Source organism: Suncus etruscus, chromosome 2 (assembly GCF_024139225.1).
Source record: "Suncus etruscus isolate mSunEtr1 chromosome 2, mSunEtr1.pri.cur, whole genome shotgun sequence".
Taxonomy (NCBI): domain Eukaryota; kingdom Metazoa; phylum Chordata; class Mammalia; order Eulipotyphla; family Soricidae; genus Suncus; species Suncus etruscus.
The window spans coordinates 110,905,798-110,923,036 of record NC_064849.1 but is presented as its reverse complement, the minus strand read 5'-3'; positions in this window follow the sequence as shown (position 1 = coordinate 110,923,036).

Here is a 17,239-nt window from a genome sequence, read left to right as displayed (position 1 = left end):
TCTCTCTTTTTTCATTTTTTTTTCTTTTTAGACAGTGTGGTTTGCAATATTGTTACTGATGGAGTATCAGGCAAATCACTTTACTTTCAGCAACCAGTTATTTTCCAGAGTGATCCTTTCCAATTATTGTCATTGTGGTCTTTTCTCTGCTCTTTCTGTACTACTCTGTACTACCCTCTGAACTACCCTCCTGCTACTTGTTTCAAGCTTCCTACCAATGTGTTTGGTCCTCCTGACCCCCATCTTCATTGTTTTTGTGTATTATTATTTTTATATCCCATTATTATTTTATAATACTCTCCATATCCATCCTCATATAAGTGAACTTCATCACTTCAAGTTTTCTAACAGATGCATAGTATTCCATTGTGTAGATATACCATGTTCTTTGTTGACTTAACAGTTCTCGAGTACGTGGGTTGTTTCGATTCTGGCTATTGTGAATAGTGCTGCAAAAACAGAGGAGTGCAGAGGGCTTTTGTTTTTGGATCCCTAGCATATATTCCCATGTGCAATAATTCTGGGTCAGATGGAGACTTAATTTTAGTTTTTTTTGATATATATTGTTTTATAGAATGGATGGACCAGTCAACATTCCCACCAAAAGTGAATGAGAGACCCTTTCTTCCCACATCCACACCAGTACTAGTTGTTTCTTATTTTTTTAGTTCTATTTGATGTCTTCCAGACTCTGTGTTGTAAGATGATATCTCATTGCTGTTCTTATTTGCATCACCCTGATGATTAATGATGTAGAACAATTTTATGTGCTGATGGGCCACCTGTATTTCTTCTTTGAAGGATTTTCTGTTCATTTTTTTGAATGGAATTATGTTTTTGCTTAATCTCAACCAGTGCCTTATATAGTCCTTATATATCTTATATCATAATCCTTTATTAGCTGTAGTTTCCTCCCACTCTGTCTTTTTACACAGTCTTTTTATTCAGGCCACCATATATCCTTTGAGGTCCATAACATTCTTAGTTGATGTAGTCGCATTTATCTTTGTTTCCACAATCTTGGTCAGTGGTAGTTCATCTTTGAAGATGCATTTCACTTCAATGTTAAAGAGTTTCTATCTATGTTTTTCTCTATGTAACTTATGCTTTTAGATCTAATATCAAGGACTTTCACTATTTTGATTAGACTGTTGTGCATGGCACTAAAGAGAGGTCTGAATTAATTATTTTTGCATGTTACTGACAATGTAGAAGATGGAAAATAATCTTAAAACAAATGAACACTTGATCAGGTAACATTAGGATAAATTCAGAGGGAAAAACATAAGAATCATCAATATCCGAGAGGATCAGGAAGACAACCCCTATGAAGTAGCAATAGTCAAAGATTACATATACCCATATCCTGGATGTTCAACAGGGTATTAGCTAAAAGAGAGTCAATAAAAATACTTAAGAAACAGCCTAATAAGTATGATAAAAAATTATATAGAAATAGTTAGATTGCTGAAAGCAACAATATCAAAGAAGGAAATCACATAGAAGAGCTTCCTTAAAATTTACAGCAGATTTAACTAAGGCAATCCTCCATGCCTGAGAGCAGTGATGATATATCATAAAAATGTTCAATGAAATGAATGCCCCACTAATAGTTTATTTGACTAATAGTCAGAATCTCACTCAGATTTCAAGGAACAATATGAAGCTTCACAGATAAGCAATAAAACAACTTTACAGAAAGAAAAAGAACAGAACAGGAAGTATGACTTTAAAATAAGACAAACTACACAAATACACCAAAATATGACATTCCTACAAAATATGACATAAAACTTTATTACAAGTCTCTCTCAATGTCATTGGACTCACTGCAAAAGTTAAGTAGCAAAATAGATCTGAATATTGAATGCATCATTCTTCAGTCTGCAAGAAACACGTGATTAGTCAGAGCAAACATAGATTTAATATCACGTGTTATCTAACAAAACTTCAAGAAAACAATTCTTTTAAAGTGGTGGCTCTAGTAATATCAGAAAACCTATGCTTCATTCTCAAAAATGTTATAAGAGAAAGAGATCATTTCTTAATAATCAAGAAATATGTACATCAGGATGAAACCACACTCCCAAACATAAATACACCCAATGAAAGACCATCAAAATACTTCAAGTAACTGATTAGACTTTAAACTTTAAATAACTTCAGTAGACTTGAAGAAAGTCATCAGTAGCAACATGATACTAGTAATCAGTAATGACTGCTGAACAGAATCATTGAACTAGAAGATAAGCTGCATAACACCTTCATACAATAGAAGAAAATCAAAAAGTGACTTTCCAGTGAGTTTTTCATTTTACCTACCAACATTTTCAGATCTGTTATTTATGTTTGAATTGTAATAATTTCTACTCTCATCCTCTTGAGTCATTGACTGTTTATTCCTTTGTTTCTATAAGTTCCTAGAATATCCTTAACATTTCTTCTCTAAAGTCCTTATCAGAAATGCTATATAAATAGCTGATATTGGTTGGCTTTTCAAAATTAACATCTTCATTTACTAAGTCTGTTGGAATTCTTCATTGTTTTTCCCTTGTAATTATTTCAGTATAGTGCTGTTTTTTTTCATGTGCTGCAGCGTGACTCATTGACTAGAAAAAATATATGGCCATGGAACAAATCAGACCCTCAGTTTCTTGGAACAGTGCAGCTGGGCAGAGCCTAAATGGGTGGTTTGAAGATCCTTACCATTGCCCTGCTGTTTCTCTTTATCAGGGCACACTGATCCTGCTGCTCTAGCTGTCTGCCTCAGTTTCTTGGAACTGTGTGAAATCAGAATGAATTAATTGTTTAGTGTTGGTATAATTTTCCAAGTAACAGAAGCCCACTTAGAGAAAATAAAAGTATTATGAAAATTTCCAAAGTATTATGCAGTCTTAGTGCAAGCCTATTAAAGATACTCATGATATTTTCCAAATAAATAGATCAAAACACTCATAAAATTCCTTTGAAAAAATACCCCTCTTAATAACCAAAGCAATATTTGGAAAAGAGAAGATGAGAGGCATTATTTTGCTCAATTTTAAGCTGTACAGTAAAGTGATAATAATTAAAGTAGTGTGATACTGGAGTAAAGGCAGACCATCAGATCAATGGTATAGAATTAAAAACCCAGAGACTAACCCTCAGGTAGATAGTTCTTCAATAAAGAGGCAAAACTATATTTAGTGGAGAATAAGAAAAGATGAAGTCATACATTTTGCTGATGCAAAGATGCCTGGAAGATCATGATGAACGAAATGAGTCAGAGAGAAAAGAAGAGGTACTGAATGATATCACTCATATGTGTGAGATAAATATAGTAGTGAGATAACTAATTACAAACATCAATAGAAAAAAAGAGCAATGAGCAACATAACTGGTATTTACTAGGAGGCCTGCAACCCTATGGAATGCGGGGTTAGATATGTCAGGAAGGGATCATTTTGACAAGGATAGAGGGAAGAGTTAACTCTGGACCAGACATAGGTGCTGAAAGGAGGTAATTTTGATATGCATGATACCCTGGCAGAAACATTATTTAAATCTAAAATGAAAAAAAGGCAAAAATACTCCCCTGTTTATTATTAGAGGCAGACTGGAGGGCAGAAGGGAAACTGGGGATATTGGTGGAGGGAACTGGACATGGTGAAGGGACTGATGTTGAAGCATTGATTGCTTAAAACTCAATCATGAATAATGCTGTAACTTTGTAATTCATGGTGATTTAATAAAACATTTAAAAATTGAAAGACTATTATGAGAAATATAAATATTTTGATTCCTGAAGATCATTACCTTCTTCCTAAAGCACCTACAATCCCCACTGGGAGCTTGACTACACTCCAAACCATCAACTACAATTAACTCTGCTGTCAAGTTTTCCCCAGGCACCATTTGTCACCTGTACCACCTGCAGCCAAGTTAACTCCTGAAGGAGATTTTAAAATGTTACAGGAGAGAGGAAAACAATATTATGTTGTCCAACTGAAGAAGCCCCCTAGGGATAGTAAGAGTCCTGCAGGGCTACTGTGGGATAATCTAAGCACAAACACTAAAATCATTTTGGCACTCTTCACTGCTCAGTCTACTGCTTCTACGTTATGAAGTAATATTATTGGAGATGGAAAGGCTAATATTTCCTAAGCATGGTTTAATATATTTTATATATATCTACCTGGGGTCAGAGCAATAAATAGTTCAAAGGTAAAGTAAGGCACTTGCCTTGTCTGAGCCATATCTAGGTTTGATCCTTAATATTACATATGGTCCCATAAGCTTCACCAATAGTGTTCCTTGAGTACAGTGCCATAAATAAGCCCTGGGCACAGCTGGGTGTGGCCTTTCAAAACACAAAAAAACAAAGATATTTCTCAATACCTTATGGGGAAAAAAAGTTTACACAAGCTCCCATAACTCTTATATGATGTTGTACTTGCATTGCAAGACAGAAACAAATAATTGTTGAACATTCAAGACAAGAAGAAAAATGAAGCCTGCATTGTGTCTGAACTTCCCTGAAGAACTCTACAGGTAAAACCTCATTTACTAGAGATTTCAAGTGCAAACAATTTGAACTGACTCTTATTTTGTTGAATGTAAGTTAAAGATATTTACTTTTCGAAGTTCAGACACAAAGAAGGAAGAGTTAGCCAAGCCTGGAAAAATCACCTTTAGTTTGCTAAACCAAAAGGCTTAAACTATAAAGAGAGGACTTGAAAAATCAAAGAGTAAATAGAGATTACTGCTGCATCACTTGGCCATGAGCTTAATTTCCCCCCATCTAATAAGTGAGACAACAACCACACCTGCTGAACTTTGGCAGGAGAAAAGTATTGGCTCTAAAGTCAAGTGGAAATGAGGTTTAAAAAGAACCTATGAAAACTTTGGGGCTTTCATGAGAGACATGTTCTGTTTCTCTCTTTTTTATAATGTTTATTATATATTGAGAAGTCTGCTGATCCATGTTCCAGAGGATTTGAAGAGAGTTTGTTTCATAATGAGAAAAAAGACAATCATGGGAACAGGCCAAACAACAGCAGAGATGCTACATTGATGAGAAATTCTGAGAAAGGGTGACATATAGAACTGCTCTTAATCTAAAAAAGGATATGAATATTTGTGCTATAGATCCGAGGTCTTATTTTAGTAGGAACTGATACTATACCCTTTGTATATAAAAGTAGTAAAAATGATATGTAAACAAAATCTGAAAGTACAACCTTTAGATAGAAGTAGAAGGAAATGACTTACTTAAGCCATAGGAGAGGGCTCAATATTAAAAATACTTGCTTTGCAAATTTAAGATCAAGATGCCACAGAGCTGCCTACAATCACTATTCTTTGTCCCAGAGATTATGCTTTATGGGATCCCCAGTGCTAGAATAAAGTATGTGTGACCTATGGAAACTAACCAGTTGTGTTGTGTTTGTGTTATATTTATGTATGCGTGTTTGTGTGCAACTAAAGGGAAAACACTACAAGTAGAGAGGTGAGAGCATTAAGGCAGGAATGTGAATCCCAAAAACCACAAGTGTGAGCTCCTTTGTTATTCTCCATGATCACTAGCACCAGAATGAGTCAGAGTAACACCACAAGTATGTGACCTCCATGGAGACTCCTGGCTGAATGTAGAAGCACTGAAACCAGATGTACAACTTCTAGTGGGCCCCACAATCAAGTGTGTAAGCTCGATAACTAATCTTATGTGACCTTTGGTCATCTCAACATCTATAGCAATTCAGGAAAGAAAAGATAACGAGAGAAATTACTTCTTAGGGGGAGAAGGATGAGGTTTGGGCTACACTTTGCAGTATCAATGGATATTTTTGGCTCTGTGCTCAGGGTTCTCCTCTAGTATATTGTGTTGCTGGCTAACTTTGTTCCACCAGATCTCGTGAACTGTCTCTTGCGTTCTGGATGCATTACAGAGTTTCTTTGAGTCCTCTTTAGAAGAGTGGATACACAGATGGTGAAATATGAAGAAAATTAGACCATGCCAATGAATGTATGGGGAAACACATCTGGCAAGTGTGTTACAAAATTTTAATTTCCAGACTAAGAGTATATAAGCCAGTCACAGGTATTGAGAAATATGTTTATAATTACAAAGCAAAGCTTAACAATAAACAATATATCAAGCTATGGGTATAAGCAGTAAGAATTCTGAGTTACAAAGAAGAAGGTCATAACTCAAGGCAGCTCTTTGCGAACTAAATTCAGATGCAAAATAAGAGATTAGTGAGAAGTATAAAAAATCTAGGAATAATATCTTCACTGGGATGGGCTCTATTATTTTAGAGGTCAAGTGAAAGAAAGAGCTAAATCCACTAAGTTGTAGCTCTTAGTTTTTGGGAGAAGTTAATAGCCCTGGATCTGCATTCTAGCTATACTCTTGTATTCCAGAAACTGAGGCTGCCAGGTCATTTTAAAAAGAGAGAGGAAAAATTGTCTTTGATTTGGTGCTAAATGTTATACAGGTAATGGATAATTAATATGTGGTTCTTGAGAGAGAACCAAACCAGAATCAGTCAGATGCAAGGGCAAATGTCATATTCCTGTATTATCTCTTTGGCCCCCAAAATTTCTTCTCTAGAAAATAAAATTTATGAAATACATTTGACACAGAGAATATATGTTTTGTAGTTATAAAGATGACTAAACCTTGGGGCTGGAACAGTGGCACAAGTGATATGGCATCTGCCTTGCACATGCTAGCTAACCTAGGAATGACCACGGTTCAATTCCCCAGTGTCCTATCTGGTCCTCCAAGCCAGGAGAGATTTCTGAGTGTATAACAAGGAGTAACCCCTGAGCATCTCTGGGTGTGGCCTAAAAACAAACAAACAAAAAAAGATGACTGAGACTTTCACCTTTCTTCAATGAACAACTTTTATATTTCCATCTCTTTTATAGGTAAGCTCACTGAAAAGGTCACTTATGACTTAGTACCACCACAATAATTGTAAGACCAGTCTGAATATACTTCTAATTAAAAAGTGTTATGATCAACAATTAGTTATCTCTTAATATAGGTGGAATTCTTCTCTACCAAAATGGTTTCTGCCTCAGATAACTTTCTCAAAATTCAACATGCATTATTTATTTCTCATCTCAAAGTTCACTGTGCATTTTTTCAACCAGAATGTTAGAAATGACCATGTACTTTGTCCATCTCAACTATGATTACAATGTAAATTTTCTTTATTGAGAATGGACCACCTCTGATAATGGTATATAAATCAGTTTATGTAGAGTATTTTGTATGAACGTTGCAATAGGAGAGTAGTTAGAATTCTCCCTTTGTTTTTGCCTGTCTCTTCTTCCTCATAAGAGTTCTGGACTTCGACTCCCCAAAATAAAGTTCTATTTTCATTCACATTGTGGTAATATTTTATTTTAATAAAATTTTTTGAAATTATCTGCAATGAGATTTAGAAAGAAAAATAATGATGACTAGTATGAATCATAAAGTTGTGGCATGCCAAACTCCTAGCTGAGAACTTAGGTGTATCAGTTCATATATTCCCCCTTGGAGTTAATCAGGTGGCTATTGTTATTCCATTTTTGAGATGAGAAAAATGAAACTCATATGACCTATGTAATTTAATCAATATCACTCATTCCTGGGCAAATTCAAGAGGAATGCACCCAGCATTTTACCATTTTATTATACTTCTTTTTCCAAAGTAAAAATCCCTTCTTATCTTACCAAATTTTATACCCGTTTTTACTTGGCTTACTCCACCTCTAAATAATAAAAATTAATTTAGTCAGTCTATAGAGAGAAACTAATTCATTAATAGTCAAAGAGCCTTTGTGATGATATAGATGAAGCAGACAGTTGGGTTTCTTGACAGGCCAGTTCATTAATGAAATATCTGAGCTCTGGATTCCTAACACTAAATATGTATGGGCAATATTACCACTTCTAATTTTTTTCTCATCTTAAAATACAACTAAAAGTGTTCCATAGCATCTGGGGTAGTTTTATGGTGAACTATACTTGTATAATATAAAGTACTTTATCTGTTGTCCAGTGTTTGTGACCAGAAAGTATAAGGGATTTGCAAATTAAGGCAAAAAGGAATTTTGAACAAATAGGTATGTTGCCTATTTGTTGCCTAATAGCCCTGAAATGTGACTAAGATGTTAAGAAACTCAATTGATAATGAATAGTCTCAGGCTAAAATGCAAATCTGAGAGTGTAGTGATCAGATAATTTGGAATATCTTGTTTAGACACAAAGAAGCAGATTGATTTTTAACATCTGATATGATTCATGTGATATAGGGTTTTCTAGGTTAAGGAAGAATAAAAAATAGTTTAGTAGTATAGGCCACCAAATAACAGGATCTTGAAAACAAGGTTTATGTAATAATGTAAGGGGCAAAAGATTTAATTATGCATAAGACATGATAAAAAATAATTAGAAATAGGAATGTCAATAAAATTTGAGACAATTTGCGTCCTAAAGACATTTGAGCATAAAGGGTTTAAGAAGGCCCAATTTATGATCTAAGAGCCCCTAGAAATTTATAAGAACTAGATTTGAATAGTTTGCTCATTGTAATGACCCCAAATGATCAGATTTTTTTCCTCAAGTTGTACATGCATTTGGCTGCACAAGCTTCCTCTGAGTGCATCAGACTAGACAAAAAGAGTGAAAAACACAAGTTCATTACTGAACAGAGCACTTCCTACCTCTGGGTTGCATTGATGACATGTGATTCCTCTGAATATCACCCTAGAAGTAAGGACAGGAAAGATAACAGAAGATCACACATCCTAAAGAAAGGAGACAAGAGGATCATTAACTACTCTAAATAAAAGGCCAAAGCGCCATTGATCTTTCATGTGGACATTCTATTGTTTTAATAAACGTACTCAACTTTTTATTTTAATTTGTACTTTTCCCCTCTGTACAGAAAACAATGATGTCTATGGGGTGTGTCTATGGTGTGTGTGTGTGTGTGTGTGTATGTGTGTGTGGTTGTGTGTGTGTGTGTGTGTGTGCGTGTGTGTCTGTCTGTCTGTCTGTCTGTCTGTCTCCTTGTGTAACTCTTTGGTCAGGGTAATAAAGAACCAGGGAATCCCAGAAAAATAGATTTTCAAACAACATAGGAGCATTAACAGTTTTGTCATTACATTTGCTTGGACAGAGGCACCCTGTGATGGATTTTTGCTAGGGCTATAAAGAAAAAAATGGCACTGAGAACATTTGCCATGATATTAAGTGTGATAGGTCAGATTTCTTGAATCAGAGACTAAAATTATGTTTTAGTGCATGATTTTTGGTGGAAGAGCTCTTTAGAGAAAATAGGGACATGTAACAAGGAGAGAGAATGTAATAGGGATGTGGTTGTAGGTAAAGTGTAGCCTCTTAGCAAAGGCATAAATCACACAGCAAAGTTGGCCTGTTTTCAGGTAATGGGCTGGAATTTAGGACCTTTTTCAAATCCATTTGCCTCAATCCTCAGTCAGTAGGGTCCAGGCAAGTTTAACTTTTCAGGCATCCTTGGACTAAATGATTTCCTCTTTTGAGGAAGGACTCCAGAGAAAGCAAACCTCGGAGCTGGAGACTGAATGAGCCTGTAGGAAAAGAAATATAAAAAGAACAATAATAATTCCTGCCAAAGGAATCTACAGAATATTCCTCCAAAAACTGGAGTGAAAAGTGCAAAAGAACCAACAACACGAGACCTCAATGCACAGCATCTTGCTGGAATTAGAAAATTTCAAGGATGTAATGATGGAGGTGAGTACCAGGTCAGAAAAGAATTCTCTGAAATCTAATCATATTGGATAAGAAAACTGAGCATGAGAGTGGTCTCACCAGAGGATCTGGTTTAGAGGAGAACAGGGGTCATGTTTGGTGAGAAAGAAGAGAAGGAATGTATTTCAGGCTAAGGTGACATGTATTTAGTATGAGGAGGGCAAAACAATAGGGAGCACAGTGAAACAGAAAGAATAAAAAAGAATCCAAACAATTTATAAGTAACAGTATAAAAACTGTTTTTATATGCCAAAATTTGACCAAATGAATTTTTTTACTTAGAATATATAAATTTAAACTGATGGTAAATGCTTAGATTTTAAATTAAATGTACTTACATATAATTATATATTAAATTATAAGGAATGTAAAAACTGGTAAAAAAGAGAGGTGATACCTAAAAGACACAGCTGAGGCAACGTCTTTAAGCATCAAAGGCTCATAATTTTTAAATTGCAAATCTCTTTCATATCTAAGTTTCTGCATGTAATTAAACGTTACTTAAAAAAATTTCTTTATTCTTTCTGAAAGCCCCATATTGCTTGCATTTGCATTCTGTGTTCAAGGATTCATTCAGCTATAGAGCCTCTTTATGATGTTAGGTAAAGACTGAGTTTTATTTTACTAAACACTTGGACTTGGAAGAGATCTTTGAGACCTAACAGATAAAATGTAGACACTGAGAGCAAAAAGAATTTGGCTTGAATATGCAAGGTCTCCATTCCCTCCCCATCCCACCTATATTTCTCCTCTTATTTAAATTCAAGATCCAGCAGAGCAATGCAAAATAACTACCCATCATTTTTCCTGAACTGTGGTAAATTTGATACAGTATAAATGACTCTAATTGCTATAAATTTTAGTCTCTTGCTTCCTTCTTGACTACCTTTGTTCATTTATAATGTGCTTTTGGAAACACAGATTTGATCATTTAAAGCATTTCCTTGGTTTCAAACAGTCTGGGCTTTTCTCTTTCCACCTCACCTTTCAGGTAAAGGAGTATTACTTACCTTGAGCTGCATTGACTTTCCCAGCTACTATACATTGCTCTCTATACCTGAGAAACACACCTCCACGTTTACTTTGCTCACTTTTCTGTGTGGCTTGACACCAAGATGATATCATCTGAGCAGTTCTATTTCTAGGCTGCTCCCCTCCCCACCAGGCCCAATTAAGAAGTATTAGTTCCTTAGACTTCTTTAATACTGCATTCCTCAGTAGGTCTTATATATCCCTTCTTACATAACTATGTTTCCAATTTTTCTCTAAAATCCTGAGATTATAGTTTAGAAACACCAGTTCCATTTATAGAATACTGTGGGCAGTAAATACATTTCTTAAAAAAACTGGTGAAAAGGTTGGGATGTAGCTCAGAGGCAGAGAGCACTTACCTGACATGTGTGAGTACCTAACTCTGATCACAGAACCCATGAAAGAAAAAAATCCTATAAATAGCAGACAATTTATATTAATAATTTTTTAATTTTAATTAAATTTATATTGCGCTATTGTGATTGCAAAGTTAATTATGATTTTCAGGCATATAATATTCCAACATCAGTATACACTTCCCTCTCTAGAGTCCCCAGTTTATCTACAACTTACCAGCCTGCCTTTTTAATAAATACTTTATTTATTTTTACTATTATAAAAACCACATTTCAAAATATTTTAATTTATTAGAGTTTTTTGGTGTGTGACATGTCGTTGAAAGACTATTTCTTGGTCGATAGCATATTTGTAGAAGTTCCTTTGTGAAAGTTCACAATCCTTGGAGAAAACAGCAATGAGTGTAAGCCACTTACTTTTACTCTAATTTTTATAATGCACTTAAAGAAAATGTACTTCACTGAAAATTTTAAGTGTAACTAACTTTGTTTTTCCTTTATTTTCTGCATCACACTGGCTGTTTTAGGTCTTATTTCAGGTTCTGCATTCAATGATCACTTTTGGTAAGGCTTGGGACACCATGTGGGGTGCTGGAATCTCAGCACTGGATCTCAGATTGACTTTGTGCAAGGCAAACATCCTACCTGTTGTACTTAAAATTTGAATTAGAAATGTGAATACTTTATCACATATTCAGAAATTCTGTCATATATCCATTTATAATGTCAAATTTCTCTCTCCAAAGAGAATTGTTATTATTTTCTTTAAACATTTTTGATAACTGTGTTAACCTAAATAGTTTCATCAAATAAATTAAAGGGTACAGCCAACAAATTAAATTTAATTAGAGAAATTCTTCCTTGATTTATTTACTTTTAGTACAAACTAGCAGACATGTATCATCAGCCCAGTAGTTGAAATGATTCTGGAGGAGCATTAATCCATTTATCCACACACAATAGTTTTCTGTTTTGTACTGTTTTATTTGTTCAAAAGTAGACTAATATGTTTAGGTAGATACAAATACAACAAAGGGAAAAGTAAAAATCATGATAAGCAGATTCTAGCCATTATGCAGATAGCAGACCAGAAAATATGCTTTTGGTTTTTAGCACAAGTCTGTTGTATTCTTTTGCTTATACTCAAAACGTATTTTTGAATACATACATTTTGAGTACTTTTTGAATTTTTGAGGTTCATGTTGGAAAAATAAAGAATAAATTTGCTTCACTTTAGTTCTAGTTTCCTGTGTCCTCTGAAGAGCCAGTCTGGCTTAGTTAAGTAAGAACAGTATGTCCGATGCAATCTCCCTTGCTACCTGGAGTGGGGCCTGTGCTGTGGGTAAGTCAGATTAGTGAGGAAGGAATGCAAGGCTTAATGACAGTGCTTTTTACTGCCTAAATTCCACACACTTTCTGATCCACCTGAACTCCACTTTTCAGTTCTGCCTGGCTACCATCTTTCAAACCCCTATGAATGTTTGCAGAAGGTCCAAACGTGTTTGTCTCCTCAAAACCTCTCCTTTCTCCCTGTTTGCCCTTGATAATGCGCGGTAAATGTGGCATAGCAAAAGTACACACTGCCTGTAAAATCCACTTCCTTCTTACCCTACACATTTATGCTCAAGAGGATTTAGAGTTATCGTTTGCTTAATGGAGACGAGTAATAGTTGCAACTGGACTAACATATGTTTCCAGATCCCTAAATTTCTATCTAACCTTAAATTATTTACAGGAAACGAAGGGATACTGTATGTTGCTCAAGTTAATCATGATCCCCACACCTGGGGAAAGGTGTATTTAAAACACTCGAGCCATAAAACCAGATGGTACACTATGTTGATATAAGCTGTTTGCCTAGAAACTGAACCAGATTTGTAAACATTAAATCAATATTTGAGGGTTAGGTGCCAGCTGTTTTTCAGGATGCCATTAAGTGACTGGAGCTCGTCAGCAGATCTTAAATGAGTAGCATCTTTAAGCCTGACCACTGTACCTGCATTCCTCTGTCTCACAGCAGCCGTGCGAATATCTAAGTCATTTCCCTTGGACTCAACAAACTGAACACAGATTGTAGCCATAATGCCATGATTTTCTCTCAAGAGTTTTATTCATTTAGTGCTGGCAATAACTAACTAATGGGTCGTCTGTTTATTTGCTTGGCATCCCTTCCTAAATGCTCATTGACCAGTGATTCACTTTGACTTGCATGTGGTTTTGGTTTAATTGACCATTTTACTGTTGCCGGGGACTCTGGTGGTTTACACTTGCCATGCACCAATAAACTTTTTTATAATTGGAAAGATCTGCTGTGGTCCTTTATGCCACATGGCAGAGGGATCTTAAAAGTAAATTAATAATAAGAACAGTTGAATGACTATTTTACCAAGTTATTTGTTTGGAGAAACTGAAATTAATGTTAAATTTAATTCCAACTTGCAATAAAAAGATTGCTCCTAAGAATTTTAACCACTAAATTTGAACACATCTACAAAATCTGATAAAGTTTTCAAGGCTTTATGTTTGCTTCCATTAAGCTCGAATTAGTCCCACCCAGATCTCCTGTATATATTTCCTGCCCTATTAAATAGAAATGCTATGGATAAAACAGGAAGTCAATGTTTAATGGAGGGTTTTGTTTGAAATTAGAACATATGGCTTGGTGACTTTGTATCTCTTTAGCCAATATTTTTATAAAAATAAATTTGAAGTTATTATTATTAGTTTTTCAATTTAATACATTATTGGTCATATCTATGAGCAATAATTTCTTCATCTAAAGTAGAGAAATAAAAGCAATGCAAAATTAATTATGGTACATTATACTATTACTAAGGTGCTTAAATTGGGGCTGGCGCGGTGGCACTAGAGGTAAGGTGTCTGCCTTGCCAGCGCCAGCCTAGGACGGACCATGGTTCGATCCCCTGGCATCCCATATGGTCCCTAGAGCCAGGAGTGACTTCTGAGCACATAGCCAGGAGTAACCCCTGAGGGTCACCCGTGTGGCCCAAAAACAAAAACAAAAAAAAACAAAAACAAAAAAAATTTGCTTAAATTGTTCATAAAATGTAAATGCTTCAAATATCGAGTTTTAAAAATAAACCAAGACCTCAAATTAATATAGACTAGAGGGCAAGGGTGATAGCACTCTGGTAGGACTTTTGACTTGCACGTGGCAGCCCTGGGTTCTATCCTAGCATGCTATATGATGCTATGAGCCTGCCAGAAGTTATTTCTGAGTCCACAGCCAGGAGTAACCCCTGAGCTTCATTGGGTGTGGCCCAAATCTTCTCAAATAAAATATGCTTTGAAATATGAACCTGACTATATATTAGTTTTCTCTAACATAATTTAGTAAAAATGAAGAAAAGTGGTGTTCATTTTAGATATCTTCTGCTTTAGTGGTTTTGCTATACCATTTTGGTGGTTTTCAGTATAAAGATAGGAATGGTGATGAATATGATAATGGTAAATTTATATGAATGTCTACATTAGTAAACTAATCCAGATAAATTAATCAAAGGAGTTCTATCATATTATAAACATAATCTATAAAACTTAAACTATTTTGAATAGTTTAGAACTTCATTGTCAATTAATAGATATTTTAGAAGAAGGAAAAAACCTTGAATTGGAGCAAGTGATCACAATGTATGCCATCAATTAGAAAGAAAGTAAGTATTTCTTAAAGAAATGCTTTAGCCACATGCTATAGAGAAATACAGTATCATGAAAGTTGAAAATTTAACTAAGAATAAAGGTAAAAATAAAAACAAATGTATTTACTATCAACATTTTAAGATAAATTATATTAAAATAAAATAAATACTATGTATAAAATATTGCTTCTATTTGTGTGATAATGTTTACTAGCCATTTAAATTCACTTATTTAACTGATAGAAAATTTACATAGTAACTAGAAAATACAGTTCACAGAAAAATAAAGATTAATTTGTCTCTAAAAATCATACTTAATATTTCTACTAGTGCAAATTAAAACAACAAATAACATTAGTTACAAGTACAGACAATAATGTTGAAGTGTGTCAACACTGCCTGCAGGAATAATCTGAGTATAATAATTGTCTTGCATAGAGATGCAAGTATAAACGGCTTTTATTTCCAATGGAATGTATCTTCTAATATTGAGTATAGGATAAACTTGCTTATTACCTCATTCATCTTGAGAAAATAAAACAAACTGATGAAAAATTTTATGCAAGAAGAGTTAGGAATATTTCCAGGGTATAGAGATTAGAGAGTAGTCAAACATTATCCCTGGTTTTACAGTAACACCATGGGACTCTTTAAACTTTATCTGCATATAGGCCTGGAGGGTTCAGACTATAAGGACTTTCGCATTCCTTGGCATGGTAGGACTCAGCAGCACTGAGAGCTCTGTGATTGCATTGAATAGCAGACCCAATTAAATGGAAATGACCAGAAGTGACCCTGACCACTGCTAAAGATATATATATATACATATATATTTATATTTTATTTATATATAAATGTTATATATATTATATATCTAAAATATGAGTATATGCTTACATGAAGTGTTAAAAAAACAACAATCTGATCATTAATGCTTATGTTAATGATCATCTTGTTATCCTTATAATATAATAATTGTATTACATTTATCAAATGGATGCATCCTTATCATAATGCAACTACATTTTGAGTCATTTTGCTGTTAACATAAGAATTAAACATTGTCTATTAACCTAATTGGTGTTCAAGCTGTCTTCTCTTAGAGATATGAGAATTTAAAAGTAAGTCATGAATAACATCTACTTGTTTTTGTAAAAGTGGTGCTATTGAGGAAATTCAGCCACTGCCAGCAACCAAGCCTGATGATTCATAAATTAGACATATTTTAAAAAAAGAAATAAATAGGGACAGAGAGACATAACTCAATGAGATAAGTACATTCCAAATATGCTCTCCATGTGAAAAATCTGGATTTGATATCTGAATTCACAAAGTCCCCTTAGCACTGTGTGGAGCAGTCCCTGAGCACTGACTAAAAGTAGTTCCTGAGCACCACTAAGTGTGTCCCATGACCAAAGAACAAGTAACAAAATAACACTCCAACACTTGATTTCTGCTGATAAATCTAAATTTATACACTTAATTATGGTATGAGATCAACAAATTTTTAAAAATATCAACTAAGGAAATTTAAAGGCTGGAGTAAGAGAAAACAATTCAATTGGAGTGCTTTTCTAAATTATTGTAAATGTATCGGTTAATTTTGGTTTAAACATATTATTTGAGATAAAAAGTTATAATATAAGAACAAAAATCACAATAATTTGTTTTATGTTATTATTTAATACATTTTGACAGTCTTATATGTAAAAGTAAAAGTGATCAATTTGGGGTAACATATTAGAGTTAGTTATACTTATTTCAAAATAAGTCTGATTATACTGTCATTCTCATGTATTCACTTGTGTGAATGGATTCCACACCACAACTTGGATATATATTGATATTTATATTCATATTATAAGAGGATTAATTTCTATATCTGGTTCATCTTATATTTTTATTCTTTAATATACATGCAATTAAACACTTTTGTAGAATGTTTAGGCATCAGAGGTTTTAAAATAAGTGATTCTCTCATTATATTTTTATCCCTGTCTAATTCCTGTGGAATGATTTTCTGTAAATAATCAAGTAGTTTTTTATGAAGGACTCTGGAACTTGTGTTGAATCTGAAATTATAGGTGAATAAAACAAAAGTATTTCTAAATGGTACTTACAGCTTGCTTCCTAAGAAAAAAATATTTTTGGGAACCAGAGGGATACCATAGTGAATAGGGTGCTTGTCTTACACATGACTGATCCAGTACAATACATTTATTCCTTACACTGTTGGTAGAGGCCTTTGGATTGGTCCTCATATTACCTTCTAATTAGATGTCTCTCAATTGGTTCTTTTAGTTTTCATGTTAAAAACTTTTCTTTTCATGGTAAGGGCTGAAGAGCAGAGAGAAGACCTGAACCTTAACTCCAGCAACAGGAGGGAGGACAGGCTCTGACAGGGGTAGTTGCTGACATTA